Raw genomic sequence first — 17643 nt, 5'->3', positions numbered from 1 at the left:
TTTATACTGTGCCTCCTGGAATTGCTGCTTTGATGTGAAGTGTCTCCTCTAGATACCCCTAGACACACATGCCCTGCCCCAACCCCTTCACAGAATTTAGCTTCCCCTTTTCCCTTTGTTGTGAAACTAGTTTCCATGATGCTATAGCACTTTGCTTGGAATCTTTATAAGTGGTACTGGCTCTTTCTGTAACTCACCCCATACCACTTCCCCCTGATTTTACCTGACTGTCTCCCAGCCACATCCCTCAGCACTGCAAAACTGCTTCCAGACTTTCAAATACTTTTCCACCTTTGAGACTTCTGCTGGCCAGCAAGGTTACCTGATCCTTGTCCTTGAGTACAGTTAGCATCTGTACTCAACATGGGGCTCAAACTCACAACCCCCAAATCAAGAGTTATATGCTCTACTGACTGAGCCAGTCAGGTGCCCCTCATTCTCCCGTGTTTGTTTAAAATTTTAGTGTTTGACCTCTCCTCCTGGGACTCTGGCCCAGGCTAGGGGATTGGTGGTCAGGTTTGGCCTGGGTCTAGTGATTCAGGGTAGACGGTGGAATTAGGGAGCTTGGTGTTAACATCTCAGATGTGGGCAGATGGGAAACTGTAAGATCTGAACACCAGAGCCATCTGGGGTGGAAGGGACAGAGAAAATTTAGCATCTGAAGCAAAGAATATCCTTTGTAGGTTCCCTCTTCTGCTCATTTGGAAAAAAATTAAGGGGCGCCTGGGTGGCTCAGTCAGTTGGATGTCGGACTCTTGATTTCAGCTTGGGTCGTGAGCTCGCAGTTTGTTAATTTGAGCCCTGCGTCAGGCTTCATGCTGACAGTGCAGAGCGTGCTTGGGATTCTCTGTCTCCTTGTCTCCCTGTCTTTCTTCCCCTCTCCCACTTCTGCACGCCTGCGCTCTCTCAAAATAAATAAATAAAAATAAAAAAATTTTTACAAATTAAGTTTTTTTATAACAGTTTTAGGTTCACAGAAAAATTGAGGGGAAGATAACAGAGATTCCCATGATTATTATTTTTAAGTAAGCTCTATGCCCAGTGTGGGGCTCAAACTCACAACCCTGAGATCAAGAGTCACATGCTCTCTCTCTGCTCCTCTCCCCTGCTGCGCACGCTGTCCCTTTCTCTCTTTATTTTATTTTATTTTTTTTTAATATATGAAATTTATTGTCAAATTGGTTTCCATACAACACCCAGTGCTCATCCCAAAAGGTGCCCTCCTCAATACCCACCACCCACCCTCCCCTCCCTCCCACCCCCCATCAACCCTCAGTTTGTTCTCAGTTTTTAAGAGTCTCTTATGCTTTGGCTCTCTCCCACTCTAGCCTCTTTTTCTTTTCTTTTTATTTTTCCTTCCCCTCCTCCATGGGTTTCTGTCAAGTTTCTCAGGATCCACATAAGAGTGAAAACGTATGGTATCTGTCTTTCTCTGTATGACTTATTTCACTTAGCATAACACTCTCCAGTTCCATCCACGTTGCTACAAAGGGCTATATTTCGTTCTTTCTCATTGCCATGTAGTACTCCATTGTGTATATAAACCACAATTTCTTTATCCATTCATCAGTTGATGGACATTTAGGCTCTTTCCATAATTTGGCTATTGTTGAGAGTGCCGCTATAAACATTGGGGTACAAGTGCCCCTATGCATCAATACTCCTGTATCCCTTGGGTAAATTCCTAGCAGTGCTATTGCTGGGTCATAGGGTAGGTCTATTTTTAATTTTCTGAGGAACCTCCACACTGTTTTCCAGAGTGGTTGCACCAATTTGCATTCCCACCAACAGTGCAAGAGGGTTCCCGTTTCTCTACATCCTCTCCAGCATCTATAGTCTCCTGATTTGTTCATTTTGGCCACTCTGACTGGCGTGAGGTGATATCTGAGTGTGGTTTTGATTTGTATTTCCCTGATAAGGAGTGACGTTGAGCATCTTTTCATGTGCCTGTTGGCCATCCGGATGTCTTCTTTAGAGAAGTGTCTATTCATGTTTTCTGCCCATTTCTTCACTGGGTTATTTGTTTTTCGGGTGTGGAGTTTGGTGAGCTCTTTATAGATTTTGGATACTAGCCCTTTGTCTGATATGTCATTTGCAAATATCTTTTCCCATTCCGTTGGTTGCCTTTTAGTTTTGTTGGTTGTTTCCTTTGCTGTGCAGAAGCTTTTTATCTTCATAAGGTCCCAGTAATTCATTTTTGCTTTTAATTCCCTTGCCTTTGGGGATGTGTCGAGTAAGAGATTGCTATGGCTGAGGTCAGAGAGGTCTTTTCCTGCTTTCTCCTCTAGGGTTTTGATGGTTTCCTGTCTCACATTCAGGTCCTTTATCCATTTTGAGTTTATTTTTGTGAATGGTGTGAGAAAGCGGTCTGGTTTCAACCTTCTGCATGTTGCTGTCCAGTTCTCCCAGCACCATTTGTTAAAGAGACTGTCTTTTTTCCATTGGATATTCTTTCCTGCTTTGTCAAAGATGAGTTGGCCATACGTTTGTGGGTCTAGTTCTGGGGTTTCTATTCTATTCCATTGGTCTATGTGTCTGTTTTTGTGCCACCCTTTCTCTCTTTAAAACAAAACAAAAAAAGAGTCACCTTCTCTTCTTAGTCACCTGACTGAGCCAGACAGGCACCCCGAGGTCCCCATTATTTTTGAAAAATTGATCTTTAATTTTATAGGGAATATAGTAATATAATCTAAAAAAATGAAAATCGGTAGACATTTTGAATTCTCTTGTTCCCCTCCCATACTCATTTCACTTATTTTTGTATTCCTCAAAGGTGGTAACCTGTTAGTGTTTGAAATGTAGCTTCCAGACTTTTTTCTTTGTGTTTACATACATGTGTATGAACCCAGAAAAAGAGTTATTTTTGTGTTTATTTATACAAATGGGGTCACATTTTATGTATTATTTCAGTATTTCTTTGATTCAGTAATGTACCTTGATAATATTTCATGTTGATACATAAAGATAACTTCTCCTTTATTTTGGCTACTGTGTAGTTTTTTTTTTTTGTATAATAGATACACTGTGTATAGCTACTTTCCTAGTGAGAGACATTAAGGTATTTCCATTTTGATGCTATAAGTGATTCTTGTTGTGTTTTAAATGTTAGCATTCTTTCCTAGGGCTTCTTTTTTCCTTTTCCTCATACTCTTCCTAGGTGATCTCAACTTCTCTGACAGCTCCACTTAACCATCTACACATGGATGATGTCCAGATCTTTCTGTGGACCACAGTATCCAACTGCTCATGTAGACAACATCACAAGGATGTTTTGCATACTCGGCAAAATGCAGCCTCCTGCTCTTCCCCACTTGCTCCTCATCCATTGTCCTCATCACATGTAAGTAGCACACTCTTGATAGGCCCAAAGCCTGGTAGTCATTCCCTTCCCCTCCTACAGCCAGCAACCAGCCTATCACTAGGACTTTTCCTCCCCATTATTTCTTGGATCCAGTTGCTTTCTTTCCTTCTTCATTGCGGGTACTTTGTCCCTTAGTTTTCTGATTTATAAAATAGAGTATTTGTGAGTACTAAATAAATTAACACACATAAAATGCTTAGAACAATAGATTGGCACCCAGTAAGTGCTATGTGAATATTGATTGTTGTCATCATCATCGTCACCGTTGTTGTTGGGGTCTTCTCATCTTAGTGTACATAATCCATTCTCATATCTACCTCCAGTCTTGATTTTATCCTTCCCTACCTCTGTTCCATTCTGCACATTGTAGCCAGAGTGATCTTTGTAATATATACAAATGATCATGGTCTAACTTTCCTGCTTAAAAAAACTTCGGTGATTTTGCTATTGGGCTTTTACATGTACTGTCACCCCCATCTGGAATGCTTTTTCCTTGGTCTTTGCATGGTGGTTTGTTTTTTTGTTTGTTTGTTGTTTCGATATACCTGTTTCTAAGTGTCATCTTCTCAGAGAGGCCTTCCCCTGACCACCTAATTATTCCAAAGTAGCCATTCCTATGCTTTCTATCACATCACTTTTTTTAATCTTTGCATAACACTTATTAATATGTTATTTTTCTGTCTTATTCATGTATTTGTTTATAATCTCCTTCAATTAATTTTTTTTAATTTTTTTTTTAAAGTAGGCTCCACACCCAGTGTGGGACTTGAGCTCATGACCCTGAGATCAAGAGTTGCATGTTCTACCAACTGAGCCAGCCAGGCATCCCTAGTCTCCTTCAATTAGAATTAAATTCTCTGAGAAAGACAGATACATGTTTTCACTCATATGTGGAATTTGAGAAATTTAACAGAAGACCATGGGGGAAGGGAAGAAAAAAACAGTTACAAACAGAGAGGAAGGCATTTCATAAGAGACTCTTCAATACAGAGAACAAACTGAGGGTTGATGGGGGTGTGGGGTTGGTGGAACAGGGAAAATGGGTGATGGGCATTGAGGAGGACACTTGTTGGGATAAGAACTGCGTGTTGTATGTAAGTGATGGATCATGGGAATCTACTCCTGAAGACAAGAATACACTGTATACACTGTATGTTAGCTAACTTGACAATAAATTTATATTAAAAAAAAGAATTTTCTGAGAATGAGGGTATTGTTTGTTTTATTCGCTATTCTCTTCCTAATGCCTAGAACAATGCCTGGCACGTTGTAGGCACTCAGTGAATATTTGTTAAGTGAATTACAAAACAACTTCGCATGTCTCAGGAGTCCCTTTTTGGTCTCCCCAGCATCATTTGCTTCAGGACACCTTCTACTTTGGCTTCCCTACCCCCCCATCTCTTCAGATGTGTTTTCTTGCTGCAAGAATTTTTTATATTATGTTCCCTTTACTTAGAACACTTTTCCTCAGGGTGCCCAAGTGGCTCAGGTTAAGTGACAGTTTTGATTTCAGCTCAGGTCATGATCTCTTGGCTCGTGAAATCAAGCTCATGTTGGGCTCCACGCTGACAGTGCTCAGAGCTTGCTTCTGATTCTCTCTCTGCCCCTCACCTGCTCACAGTTGCTTCTTCTCAGAGTAAATAAGCTTTAAAAAAGAAAAAAGGATCACTTTTCCTCAAGTGCTCTGCCACTGCCTGGGTATCTCCTATTCATCCTTCAAGTTTCAGCTTAGGTGTAACTTCACCTGACTGTCTTTTTTTTTTTTTTTAATGTTTGTTTATTTTGAAAGAGAGGGATAGAGAATCTCAAGCAGGCTCTACTGTGTGTCAGTGCAGAGCCTGATGCAGGGCTTGATCCCATGAACCATGAAATCATGACCTAAGTTGAAATCAAGATTTGTACACTTAACTGAGCCACCCTGGTGCCCCATGACTGTCCTTAGTCTTCCAGCTCTATGTGCATTACCTTTAATTATACATACTGTAATTATTCGTCTCCCTTACTAGATGGTAAGTTTTGTTGGGCAAAGGCCTAGGTCTTGCTTACTATGTATTCTTAGTGCTACTGCTTTGGGCTGGAAGCATCTCTTGAGATGAGGTGCTGGGTAGGAGTACCCAGAGTAGTACTTGAGGACTAAGAAGTGTGCCTTAGAATGTCAGAGTAAGGTCTAGTCATTTGGCCCTAGCTCATTGTCATTCTCCTTATTCCATCTTCGGTGATTCCAGTATTTTCTTGAATGAGCCATCTAACATGCTTGAGATGAATCATCTAATACACTTGTCTCTCTCTCAGATATATTCACAAAATCAGGGTAGGTCTGGCAGAGAACTTGCCCATGGAAGGGAGCATGAGTGCTGAGGATAAAAGTTGGGGATCTGGGTAGGCAGATTATTTACTCTTGAGTGGCTGAGGGCAGAATAACTGAGAGTGGAATGCAATCCTCAGCAAGGAAAGAAACAAAAGGCCTTAGGGATAAGGTGAGGCAAAGATGAAACAGGAAGCTGAATCATTAAGTCAGAAACTTAGAGAATCAGGATGGTGGGTGGAGTGTAAGAAAGGACAGGGCAAGCAATTCAAGATTAAGGCCATAAATAATCTTGGGGATTACGTAAATCATCTTTTGGCATTCTCATCTCTTTAGTGTGGAACCAGCTTTTGGATTAAAAGAAGAATCAGGTAGTTGACATATAAAGGTTTGAGCTAGATTTCACATTAGTTTGTATTTTAGAAGTTAATTACCTGAATGTGAAATCCTCAGAAATCCAACCATGTACCTTTCTCCACACTTCAGTTTCTGCTCCGAAGAGCTGACTTCCCCTCATTTTTTTATTTTTTTATTTTTTTAAGTTTATTTATTTTGAGAGCGAGAGAAGGCAAGTATGAGCGGGGGAGGGGCAGAGAGAGAGGGGGAGAGAGAGAATCCCAAGCAGGCTCCACACTGTCAGTATGGAGCCTGATGCAGGGCTGAAACTTACGAACTGTGAAAACATGACCTGAGCCGAAATCGAGTCAGATGCTTAACTGACTGAGCCACCCAGGAGCTCCTCCCTCCTTTTAAATACACTAAGTTTAACTAGCTAATTTTCAAAAAAAGTTTCCTGTACAGAAGCCTGTAGCAATCTTGGTGCTCCCTTTAGGTAGGCTGAGGATATTCCCTTTACATAGAATGATCACTCTTTCAGGCTGTATCTCCTACCAAACCATGCATAGGAACTGGCTTCAGCAGTCTCAGGAATTCAGGACTCTGCCTAGCCTGAATCTGTGAAATTTCTGTCTGAATTGTGGGGAAGGACATGGGAGTGTAGATTCTGTTGGTGAGGCATAGTAGTAGTGGAAGACTGGGTGGGTGTGCATAGATGAGAGATTTGAAGCTGTATAGGCAGTGGGCTTCAAAGTTTCTGACCTGGAATGGTCTTTGAATGTATGGCAGTGTTAGTGTGCTCTAATATATGCCAAATAGAGAATCTTGGTGATTGGTGCCAGTCATTAGCCCTTAGAGGCATTCTATATGCTTTTCTGTGTGGCCTGGAAGTCTTCTACAGACTGACCAGTAGCTGGCATCACGGTGGGTACCTGGGGAGAATCACGGGGATAGGAGCAGTACTTACTAAAGAGGGATATATTCTCTTTTGAAGGTTGGATGGAGTGATTATGTGCACATCCTGGGCAGTCTAAGGCCCAGTCACCTTGCCTGTGTGAGGCAAGGTATCTGTATTCCCCTCCTAGGGCTCTGCTGGGAAAACCAACCTAAGAGGGCCAGAGATCATGGCCACTCTTAGTGATTCCCATAGGAATGCTCCCCATCTTTGACTCCTCTGTTAAGCCCCATGCTCTGATGACCTGCCTTCTGTTTTCTGCTTTGGTACCTTCAAATTTCATAATCCATTCTGACTTTTCTTTCTAGATTACTCCATGCCTAGCTTGATTCTTGGTTCTACATAGTCCTCTAATTTTGACATTGCCAGTCAGCTTCAAGTGTGGGCCTTCCTCCATGAGCCCTGTTCGTAGAGGTATGATTTTGAAGCTTTAATGCATCAGAATTACCCATGCAGGCAAAGGAGGAGGTTGCTGTATACTTACTTAAAATGCAAATTCCAGGGTGCCTGGGTGGCTTGGTTGGGCATCCGACTTTGGCTCAGGTCATGATCTCATGGCTCATGGGTTCGAGCCCCATGTCAGGCTCTGTGCTGACAGCTCAGAGCCTGGAGTCTGCTTCAGATTGTGTGTCTCCCTCTCTCTCTCTGCCCCTCCCCTTCTTGCACTCTGTCTCTGTCTCTCAAAAATAAATAACCATTAAAAATAAATAAATAAAATGCAAATTTCTGGGGCACCTAGGTGGCTCATTCAGTTAAGCGTCTGACTCTTAATCTCAGCTCAGGTCTTGATCTCAGCTCTGGGTGTGAAGCTACTTAAAAAAAATGCAAATTCCGGGGGGCACCTGGCTGGCTGAGTTGGAAGAGCATGTGATTCTTGATCTCGGGGTCATGAGTTTGAGCCCCACAATGGGTGTAGAGATTACTTATAAAAAATAAGGGTGCCTGGGTGGTTCAGTGGCATCTGACTTTTGATTTCAGCTCAGGTCATGATCTTGCAGTTCGTGGGTTCATGCTCCACATCAGGCTCTGTGCTAACAGTGTGGAGCCTGCTTGGGATTCTGTCTCTTTCTCTCTCTCTGTGTCTCTCCCCTGCTTGCTTTCTCTCTCTCTCTCTCAAAATAAATAAAAATAAACATTTTAAAAATATAAAAAATAAATAGGGGTACCTAGGTGGCTCAGTTGGTTAAGTGTCTGACTCTTGGTTTCAGCTCAGGTCACACTCTCAGCCCTGAAAGGGGTTCTGCGCTGACAGTGTGGAACCTGCTTGCGATTCTCTCTGCCCCTTCGGTTTCCCTCTTCCCTCCCCCTTTATACAAAATGTACAGCCACTCAATACAAAGTAACTCCATGTTTCTCTCTTAGTACCTCATTTGCTTTCATTAGACCCCTTACTGCTTTTTTAATAGTTTGTCTTTCTTGCCTACCAGATTATAAATTTCATTAAGGTAGGGACCTTCTTGCTAGAGGTTGTATTTTCAGTGCCTAGAGGCATTCAGGAAGTATTTGATGACTAAATTACTCCTTACCTTCTTGTCAGTACCCATGTGGGTTCTTTGTGGCTCTGCACAAACTCTCATCCTTTGTATGTGTTGTTGCCTCTGCCAGAAGCACCCTTACTCTCATCAGCTGGTCAGACTTTTTCTTGTCCTTTCCCACTTCTCTGAGCAAGTCTTTGACTTTCCCAGGCAGTGCTAGTTCAATAGAGTTAGCACTTTGGTCCTCTCAAATGGACTTTTTGCCCTGTGTGGTGATTTTATCTGTGTAAGAGATAGATGGTATTACCCTTGGTTTACCAAAAGCTGTGAGAGGTGGATTAACTTGGAAGCGGTTAGAACTGAGATTCAAACCCCTATGTATCTGTAGAGCCCTCACTCAATCCACCTTGCTTGCTCTAAAAGAAACCAAAGAGACCTAGAGACACTGAAGTGAAAGAGATGTTGTTTCTAATTAGGTAATGAAAGTGTGTGTTTGTGTGTGTGTGTGTGCGTGCATGCATGTGTGTGCGTGTGTGCATGCATGTGTGGGAGGGATGTTCCCTGTTGAAAGCCCAGGAAAGAGCAGAAGCTAGATGGTGCATGAAAGGCTGTGGCCCCATGGTGTGTAATGAGGCTTCTGTGTTGCAGGCCTGAGGAGAATCTCAGATTTCTGACCTCTTCCTAATTTCAAGCCTGGGTATTCAACTGTCAGCAGGGCCTCTTGGACCTGTATGTATCATTGGCTTCCTAAATTTAGTAGCATATGGTAGGAATGTTTGATTACAGTGATTTGTCATTTTTGGTGATAGTATATGAAAGCATTTAACACAGGGCCTTTTGCACACTGTAGGTTTCCAACAGGTGACAGAGTATGTGAGAAATATTTTGAAACTGTTAAGTCTTTCCCCAGGTCCCTTAACTCTACTCCTGTGCCTCCTACCCTCAGGCTAAATAGGAGATAGCAACATGGATTCCACCTTTGGGAACTTGCTGATTCCTTGTTGGTGGCTTTATGCTTAGGCAAGAAGTGTAATTGATTTCCACATATCTGAGAGCATATATATCTGGACCCTGTCCACCAGATTACTCAAAATCTTACCCCAGACTGAAAATGTTACCTTGGGCAACTTTCTTGGTAGGTACCTAGGCTTGAGAATCTTAGTGGGGAAGACTGCGAATCTCTAGGATGGTCATGCGAGGTGGTGAATGTATGGGGGTCGAACATGAGTTTAACTTAGCCAGGATAGCTTATTGGGTGCAGACATGGAGGAAGGGATAAAATAGGGAGCAAAATGGGCTCAACTCTTTGTAATTTTCTGCTCGTAGGAAGGTGTATGCACTTGTGTGCCAGGGGCAGAGCTCTGGCCTGCTGTGAGAGTCAGGTTTACTCCTGGCTGCCCTGCAAGGCATTTGGGATTTAGTAGGAGATGAAATAGGAAGTCTGAATCCCAGATAGCTTTGCTTCAGATCTTATAGATCTGTAGGAAGGAAGTGTGCCTCCCAGGATCTCTCAGTCCTCTGAATCACCTCCTACATGCTGAAGTAAGGAATTCCATCCAGATGTATGGGGGTGTCCCTTCATCCTTCTTAGGCTCCATCAACTTGCCTTGATCTTAAGCTTTTATCCTTTTCCCCCTGTCACTGACCTGGCTTCTGGAAAGGAGAGGGAAAAGGATGAGGAAGGAAGGGGAGAGTTAAATAACTTGTGGGGGGTAGGTGGATTTGTGGTCCTTAAATCTTTTCTGGAACGAAGTGTAGGTGTGAGGAGGAAGTGAGTGAGTGGGGAGAATAAATAAAGGCTACTGGTACCACTTGTCTGGCACTCAGCCTGGACCCCTGCTTAGTATTATCATGTTCTTTCTGTGTTGTTTCTCTTCTCCTTTTTAAAGCATAAGTGTGTATGCACATGTAATTTCATGTCAGTGGAATCATACCTTAATACTGTTTTTCTTACTTACACTGTTTTGTAATTTTCTTTAATTTTTTCTCCAGCTTTGAGATATAATTGACAAATGATTTTCACAATATGGTTGTCGCCTGACATAGTTACCTATTTTTGTGTGTGTGTGGTAAGAGTCATTTTATAATTTTTTATAGACACTTTATCATGTAAATAAATACAGAATAAATGGCTAAATTATATTTCTATTTTTTAAATTAAGTTTATTTTTGTGAGAGAGAGAGAGAGGGAGGGAGGGAGGGCCTGCCAGGCAGGCCCATGTGTGGGAGGGGCATGGCAGGGGGAACAGAGGATCCAAAGTGGGCTCTGTGCTGACAGTGGAGAGCCTGATATGGGGCACGAATTCATGAATCTTGAGATGATGGCCTGAGCGAAGTTGGACGCTTAACCAACTGAGTCACCCAGGTGCCCCGCTAAATTATATTTTGTTGTATGGATGTACCATAATGCATTTTATTCTTCAGTATTGAATATGTTTATCTCATTTGTTATCAATGGGCCCTTCCCTGACCCCCTTACTTAAAATTGTAGCAAACCCCCTTTCTTTCCTTTCTCCCTTCTCTCCTTTATTTTTGTCTATAGCATTCAGCACCATTTGGTACATACTTTTCTTATTTATTATTGCCCACCACCCTCCATTAGAATGTAAGCTCCATGAAGACAGATTTTTTTTTTCTTTTTTTATTCACTGCTCTGTAGCTATTGCTTGAAACAGTTCCTGGTACACAATTGGTACTTGATAAATATTTGTTGAATGAATGAATTTGTTGGACTTTTGGTGTACTTGTTGGACTTTTTTTTTTTTTTTTTTTTTTAAGTTTATTTTATTTTGAGAGAGAGCACACATGCATGTGCGAGCAAGGAAGGGGCAGAGAGGAGAGAGAAAATCCCAACAGGTTCCATGCTGTCATGCAGAGATCTTTGGCGGGCTCAATCTCACAAGTGGTGAGGTGATCTGAGCCAATATCAAGAGTCAGACACTGAGCTGACTGAGCCACCCAAGCTCCCCTTTGTTGGGCTTTTTAAAAATTGTTTTAATGTTTATTTATTTTTGAGAGAGAGAGAGGGAGACAGAATGTGAACAGGGGAGGGGCAGAGAGGGGGTAACACAGAATCTGAAGCAGGCTTCAGTCTCTGAGCTATTAGCACAGAGCCCAGTGTGGGGCTCAAACTCACAAACTGCCAGATCAGGACCTGAGCCAAAGTCAGACATTTAACTGACTGAGCCACTTAGGCACCCCTGATGGGCTTTTTATTTGCAGTTTTTTAGTAATCTCTGCATCAAGCATGGGGCTTCAACTCACGACCTCAAGATCATGCGTCGCTCTCGACTGAGCCAGCCAGGAGCCTTCTTTGCAGCATTTATGTCATTATGTGCATTCTGTGATAAACACCCTGTACATAATCTTTGTACACTTGTCTACTTACCTTCTTAGGATGAATTCTAAGAAATAGAATGGCTGATTTAAAGGATATACACATTTATTAAATTTTTAAAAAATGTTTATTTATTTTTGAGAGAGAGAGAGAGCATAGGGGCAAAGAGAGAGGGAGACACAGAATCCAAAGAAGGTTTCAGGCTCTGAGCTGTTACCACAGAGCTCGACACAGGGCTTGAACCCACCAACCATGAGATCATGACCTGAGCCGAAGTTGGGCACTTAACTAACAGAGCCACCTAGGTGCCCCAAGGATATACACATTTAAAATGTTGGTTCATGGAACCAAACTGCCCTTAAGAATGTTAACTTCTAGGGGCACCTGGGTGGCTTGGTTGGTTATGTGATTGACCCTTGATTTAGGCTCAGGTCATGATCTCACAGTTTGGTTGGTGAGGTCAAGCCCCACTTCGGGCTCTACACTGACAGTGCAGAGCCTGCTTGGGATTCTCTCTCCCTGTCACTCTCTCCCTCTCCTTCTCACACTTGTGCACGTGTGTTCACTCTCTCTCTCTCTCTCTCTCTCTCTCTCAAAATAAATATTTTTTTAAAAATGTTAACTTCTTCCAACAGAACATGAGATTGTCTATTTCTCCACATTATTAGTAATACTGGGTTGTATATTTTTCATCTTCCCCATTTGACAGGTGAAAAGTGGTCTTGTCACTGTAAATATGGTGGTTGAGAATGTGACTCTGATATGATGTGATGTGATATGGTATATGATTCTGGAGCCAGCCTGCTGGGGCCTGAATTCGGACATAACCACTTACTGTGTGACCTTGGGTAAGTCATTTAACTTCTCTATCTCTCAGTTTCATCTTTGATAAGGTAGGTATAATAATAGCTCCTATTTCGTGAAGAATAAATCAGTTAATCTAAAATGTTTCAAATAGTCATGGAGATATGTCACTCAAGTATTTAAAAAAAAATTTTTTTTAACATCTATTCATTTTTGAGAGATGGAGAGAGAGCATGAGTGGGTAAGGGGCAGAGAGCGAGGGAGACACATAATCTGAAGCAGGCTCCAGGCTCCAAGCTGTCAGCACAGAGCTCAAACCCATGAACTGCGAGATCATGACCTGAGCTGAAGTCAGATGCCTAACTGACTGAGCCACCCAGGCGCCCCTCACTAAGTATGTTTTAATGTTTCTTTGTATATTAAAGATTGAATATCTTTTCAAATGTATTTTTGACGTTTATATTTTTTGAGTCATTGATCCATGTCCTTTGCACATTTTTCCAGTATTATTTTCTTAATAATTCATAAGAGCTAAAGTGTTGACCATTATATATGGTGCAGAATTGTCCCCAGTTTGTCATTTGTCTTTTGACTGTGTTTATGCAGTTTTTTGTTGTTGTTGGGAAATTCTGCATTTTTAGGTGGTCAAAATAATCTTTTCTTATAGTTTTTCCTACTGCTAGGCCAATATTTAGAAAAGGCATGCTTCCCTACCTGAAAATTATAAAAATAGTTATTCATTCTCTTTGAATACTTGGGGTGTGTGTGTGTGCGCGCGTGTGCATGTGTGTGTGTGTGTGTGTGTGTGTGTGTGTGTGTGTTTAAACTTAATCTTTAAGTATTTGATCCATCTGGAATTTATTTTGATATGAAGATAGCAGTAGATATCTGGCTCTATTTCTTTTCAGTTGTGTACTGTCCCAAACCTGTTTATTAAAAAAGAAAGAGCAGCAGCCTTTAATCTTTAATCTTCCTTCCCCTAATTTGAAAGTAAGATATCCTAGAGATAGCAAATCTCCATTTCAGAGAATGAATTTCATGTTTGGACTCAGTAGTCATTCAGTTGCTAAGCTGTGGGATGAATATGCTGTGTAAAGCAGTTTGGGATCAGAACTCACAGCTTGACTCTAAGTGATGAGACTGCTGCATTCACTAGTGTAGGCTTCTCTGCTGGCTCTTCTTTGGAGGCTCCTTCTAAATAGGTCCTACTTTGAGGACTGCTTTGAAGGGGCTATTGATAATTTGGAATGGTAAATTCTGTGTCTTTCAAAAAACAAATGAAGTAATTGTAGTGGATGTTTCCTCACTCCAGCCCAGAGTATTGGTAGTGTATTTATAGGGGGTATTGAATGGTAATGAACCCATTGTCTTCTACCTGTGCCCTCAGGTAGAGCAGCTCTTTTTGGAACTCTTGTTCCATGGGGCGCCTGGGTGGCTCAGTCAGTTAAGCGCCTGACTTCAGGTCAGGTCATGATCTCACACTCCGTGAGTTCGAGCCCCACATCGGGCTCTGTGCTGCCAGCTCAGAGCCCGGAGCCTGTTTCAGATTCTGTGTCTCCCTCTCTCTGACCCTCCCCCATTCATGCTCTGTCTCTCTCTGTCTCAAAAATAAATAAAGGTTAAAAAATTAAAAAAAAAAAAAAAAAAAAGAACTCTTGTTCCATCTAGTTTCTTGCCTCTGACTCAAGATGGAGGGAGAGTGGGTCTTATATAACAGAGTGTTCACATATCCCATGGCAGCTGTCATCTGCTAAAGATGATGAAGAAGGGTAGCTAATTCTTACAGGGCATATGTTATGTGCCAGCAGCTGTTCCAAGCACTTTACATATATAAAGTTTTTATGAGATAGGTGTTCTGTACTGGGTAGAATAGTGTCTTCCCAACAATTCATGTCCACCCAGAACCTATAAATGTGATCTTATTTGGAAGTAGGATCCTTGTAGATGTAATCAAGTTAAGATGAAGTCATACTGGATTAGGATGGGCCCTAATCTAGTGACTGGTGTTCTTATATGAAGAGGGAGACACAGAGAGAGAAGATGTCCGTATGAAGATGGAAGCAGAGATTGGAGTTGTGCTGCCACGAACCAAGGGATGGCAAGGATTACTGGCAACCACCAGAAGCTGGAAGAGACAAGGAAAGATTCTCCTCTGGAGCCTTCAGAGGGAGCATGACCCTGCTGAAACCTTGATTTTGGACTTCTAGCCTCCAGAACAATGAGAGAATAAATATCTTTTGTTTGAAGTCACCCAGTTTGTAGTGTTTGTTACAGCAGCCCTGAGAAACCAAACATGCTCTTTTATCATCTTCTTTTTTGAATAAGGAAACAGGCCCAGAGAGGTTAGATACTTTGAGATCTCTGTAGGCCACTGCTCTGCTGGCTGGGCACTTACTCTGAAGCTCCTCATGTTGCTGTTGTCAGCTCTGCACCACGACCGTTACACCTTTTGGTAGTGCTGGGGCTGAGCTGAAGGAATGGCTCCTCCTCTAACACAGCAGGCCACAGCCCTTCCCCATTCTTGCCTTCTTCATACCCTAAAGCAGAAACTCCTCTCAGGAGGCTTCTGACTATAGCCTGATCATTTCCGCAGGTTGCTTCCCAGCCCCACTCCTCCAGGTGATACCAGGCTTTTATTATTTTTTAATAAAAAAAAAAAATTTAAATGTTTATTTTGAGAGAGCATGAGCAAGGGAGGGGGCAGAGAGAGAAGGAGACAGAGGATCTGAAGCAGACTCTGTGCTGTCAGCATGGAGCCCAACACAGGGCTCAAGCTCATGAACTATGAGATCATGACTTGAGCCGAAGTTGGACACTTAACCAACTGAGCCACGCAGGTGCCCCTGGGTTTCTATTTTTCATTTCCATGCAGTGTTAGAGAAATGTGGGTGACATTTGGGGGGAGTGTCATTCTAACAGTTTTTATGTTTCCCATTTCTGGCCTGCTATACTTCCTAGAACTCCTGTCAGTAGACGACTCAAGTCTTGGTGTGGTTTTTTGTTTTCGTTTTTGAGCTTCAGGATATCACACACAGCTCAGATGGCACATACCACAGTTCATGGCTGTGAGCAGAGAAGGAGCAGCATCATGGCCACATTGGCTCTGAGGGCCCTGGTCATCTGTTTTTGATAAACCAAACATACCACAGTTGCTCTGTCCTTTGCCAAAGTGAGTGGGGGATAAGGATGTTCTCTGACCCAGCCCAGCTACCTAAACAGCTCCTTATTTGCCCATGGTCTCTTTTGCTGGCATCCCAGAAGGGATCTCCTTCCTCAGCATCTCATTGCTGGCTGCAGAATTTTGCCTATTTTCCAATTTGGACCTTTTGCTTTGGGTCCTGCTCTTACTCTTAACAACTCTCACTAGGCTGAGCTCCAGGAACTCAGGAACCATATTTGTTTTGTTTGCTGCTATATCCTAGGAGTGAGGAAAAACCTGGTACTTACTAGCCCCTCAAGAAATGTATATTGAATGAAGAAATGAAACAATATTAAACACAAAATAAGTATAAGGAAAATCCAGCAAAATTCTGATTTTTACCATGATGACTAATTAGATCAATATAATTTGAAATATCTGTTTTTGTCTCTGCTTTTCCAGTTCTCTAAGCACATGCTATTGGATAATCCTGCCTGGATCAGTCCTTTCCTCACCTTGGACTTCACCTTCTTTTTCTCTTTATTCTATCTGCTAAAGTTGCCAGCCAGCCTCTTTCACCCCAGAGGGGGATCCGGCTCCTGAAATCCCAGCCTATGCTAGTGCCTCATGCTTCCTGGGGGCTTGCCAAGAAAGTCAAGTAAGTAGAACATGCACGTTGCTAAAGAGTACCTCAGAGAACTCCCATACTGAATTGTGATTTATAGGCAGCATAGTACATTGTGCCAAGTGATTACACTTAGGCCTTTTTTAGTTGTAATAATCTGCTTCTGTGATGCTGTATGTGGAAAGCCCAGAAGTGTCTCTGTGGTCCTCGTTTCTGGATCACTAAGAAGTCAAGACACAGTCCCACTCTGCCACCTGTATTAATCTGACTGTTGAAACCATTCAGAGAAGCAAGGTATGTTTCTGGAAGTAGAGCCCAGGCCTCCTATAGGCTATTCTAAGGCTGTAACCGTGATCAAATCTATTGCTGCTTCATTTAAAAGAACTTAGAATAGTGTTGGAAACATCATAGGATTAAAGCACCACTGTAGCTTCTTGGCTAAGGAAGTGGTGTATGGTGGCCAGAGAAGATGTGGTAGCAAAGGCTCCTAAGTTCTTTTCTGGACCTGTTGATTTGAGGTGAGACATTTGACAATCGGAGATGATGTCCTTTAGCTCTCATGGTTTCTCATCTTCAGCACAGAGTGATGTGGGTGGGCCATGCTTGTAGAGAGAGAGGCTGGCATTGTGATCTAGAAAAGCTCATCATTAGGTGTCCTGCCTTTCATTTGAATTTCTAGTTCTATTTTTATTTTATTATTATTTTTTTTAGTTTTTAAAGATTTTTGTTATTTTAAGTAATCTCTGTACCCAATGTGGGGCTTGAACTCACAACCCCGAGATCAAGAGTCACACTCTCCACCAACTGAGCCTGTCAAGCACCTCTGTAACTCTTTTTTTTTAAATGTAGAAATCCTACACGTACAGAATTAATATAGGAACCCAGCAACATCCACATTTTACTTGAATTCATTTCATCAGAATTGCTTTCCTTTTAATAGTGTGATTAGATCAGTTCTAAGGGATGGAAACTGATAAGGCTTAGGAAAAGAAGGCTAGGTTTGTGTGGGGCACACACCTTGGCCTTGGACAGCTAGAGAATAACATTAGGGCACCAGGTACATGATGAACTAGATGGGAGAGAACAAACTCTTTATCCCTGGAGAGCCAGGCATATGTTAGACGCTTTTCATATGTTTTCTTTTTTTTTTCTTCTTTTTCTTTTTCATATGTTTTCTTACCTAATTATCATAATGGAAACCAATGAAGTATCATCTTCATTTTTTCACATGGGCAAGCTGATAGTCAAAGAAGTTATGTAACTTGCCCAATGTCAGACAGCTAATAAAAGGCTGAGCTAGGATTTA

General features: G+C 42.0%; 1 long non-coding RNA gene across 20 annotated transcripts in view; it reads left to right on the top strand.

Moving 5' to 3' along the window:
• LOC122216163 overlaps positions 1-17643 on the top strand; it is a 103922-nt gene that overhangs the window by 17225 nt on the left and 69054 nt on the right. For 14 of the 20 annotated variants that reach the window (XR_006200751.1, XR_006200753.1, XR_006200745.1 and 11 more), the window contains 3 exons: positions 3158-3340; positions 12479-12617; positions 16175-16370. This is a non-coding gene — a long non-coding RNA (uncharacterized LOC122216163). Of the gene's footprint in view, positions 1-3157; positions 3341-7265; positions 7372-12478; positions 12618-14592; positions 14750-16174; positions 16371-17643 lie in introns of those variants that run through there. The other 6 variants (XR_006200760.1, XR_006200761.1, XR_006200757.1 and 3 more) reach the window with 5 other exon arrangements.

This window comes from Panthera leo, chromosome A3 (assembly GCF_018350215.1).
Source record: "Panthera leo isolate Ple1 chromosome A3, P.leo_Ple1_pat1.1, whole genome shotgun sequence".
In the NCBI taxonomy this organism is placed as follows: domain Eukaryota; kingdom Metazoa; phylum Chordata; class Mammalia; order Carnivora; family Felidae; genus Panthera; species Panthera leo.
Note: the sequence above shows the minus strand (reverse complement) of the source record. Positions and strands in the feature narration are given on the sequence as shown.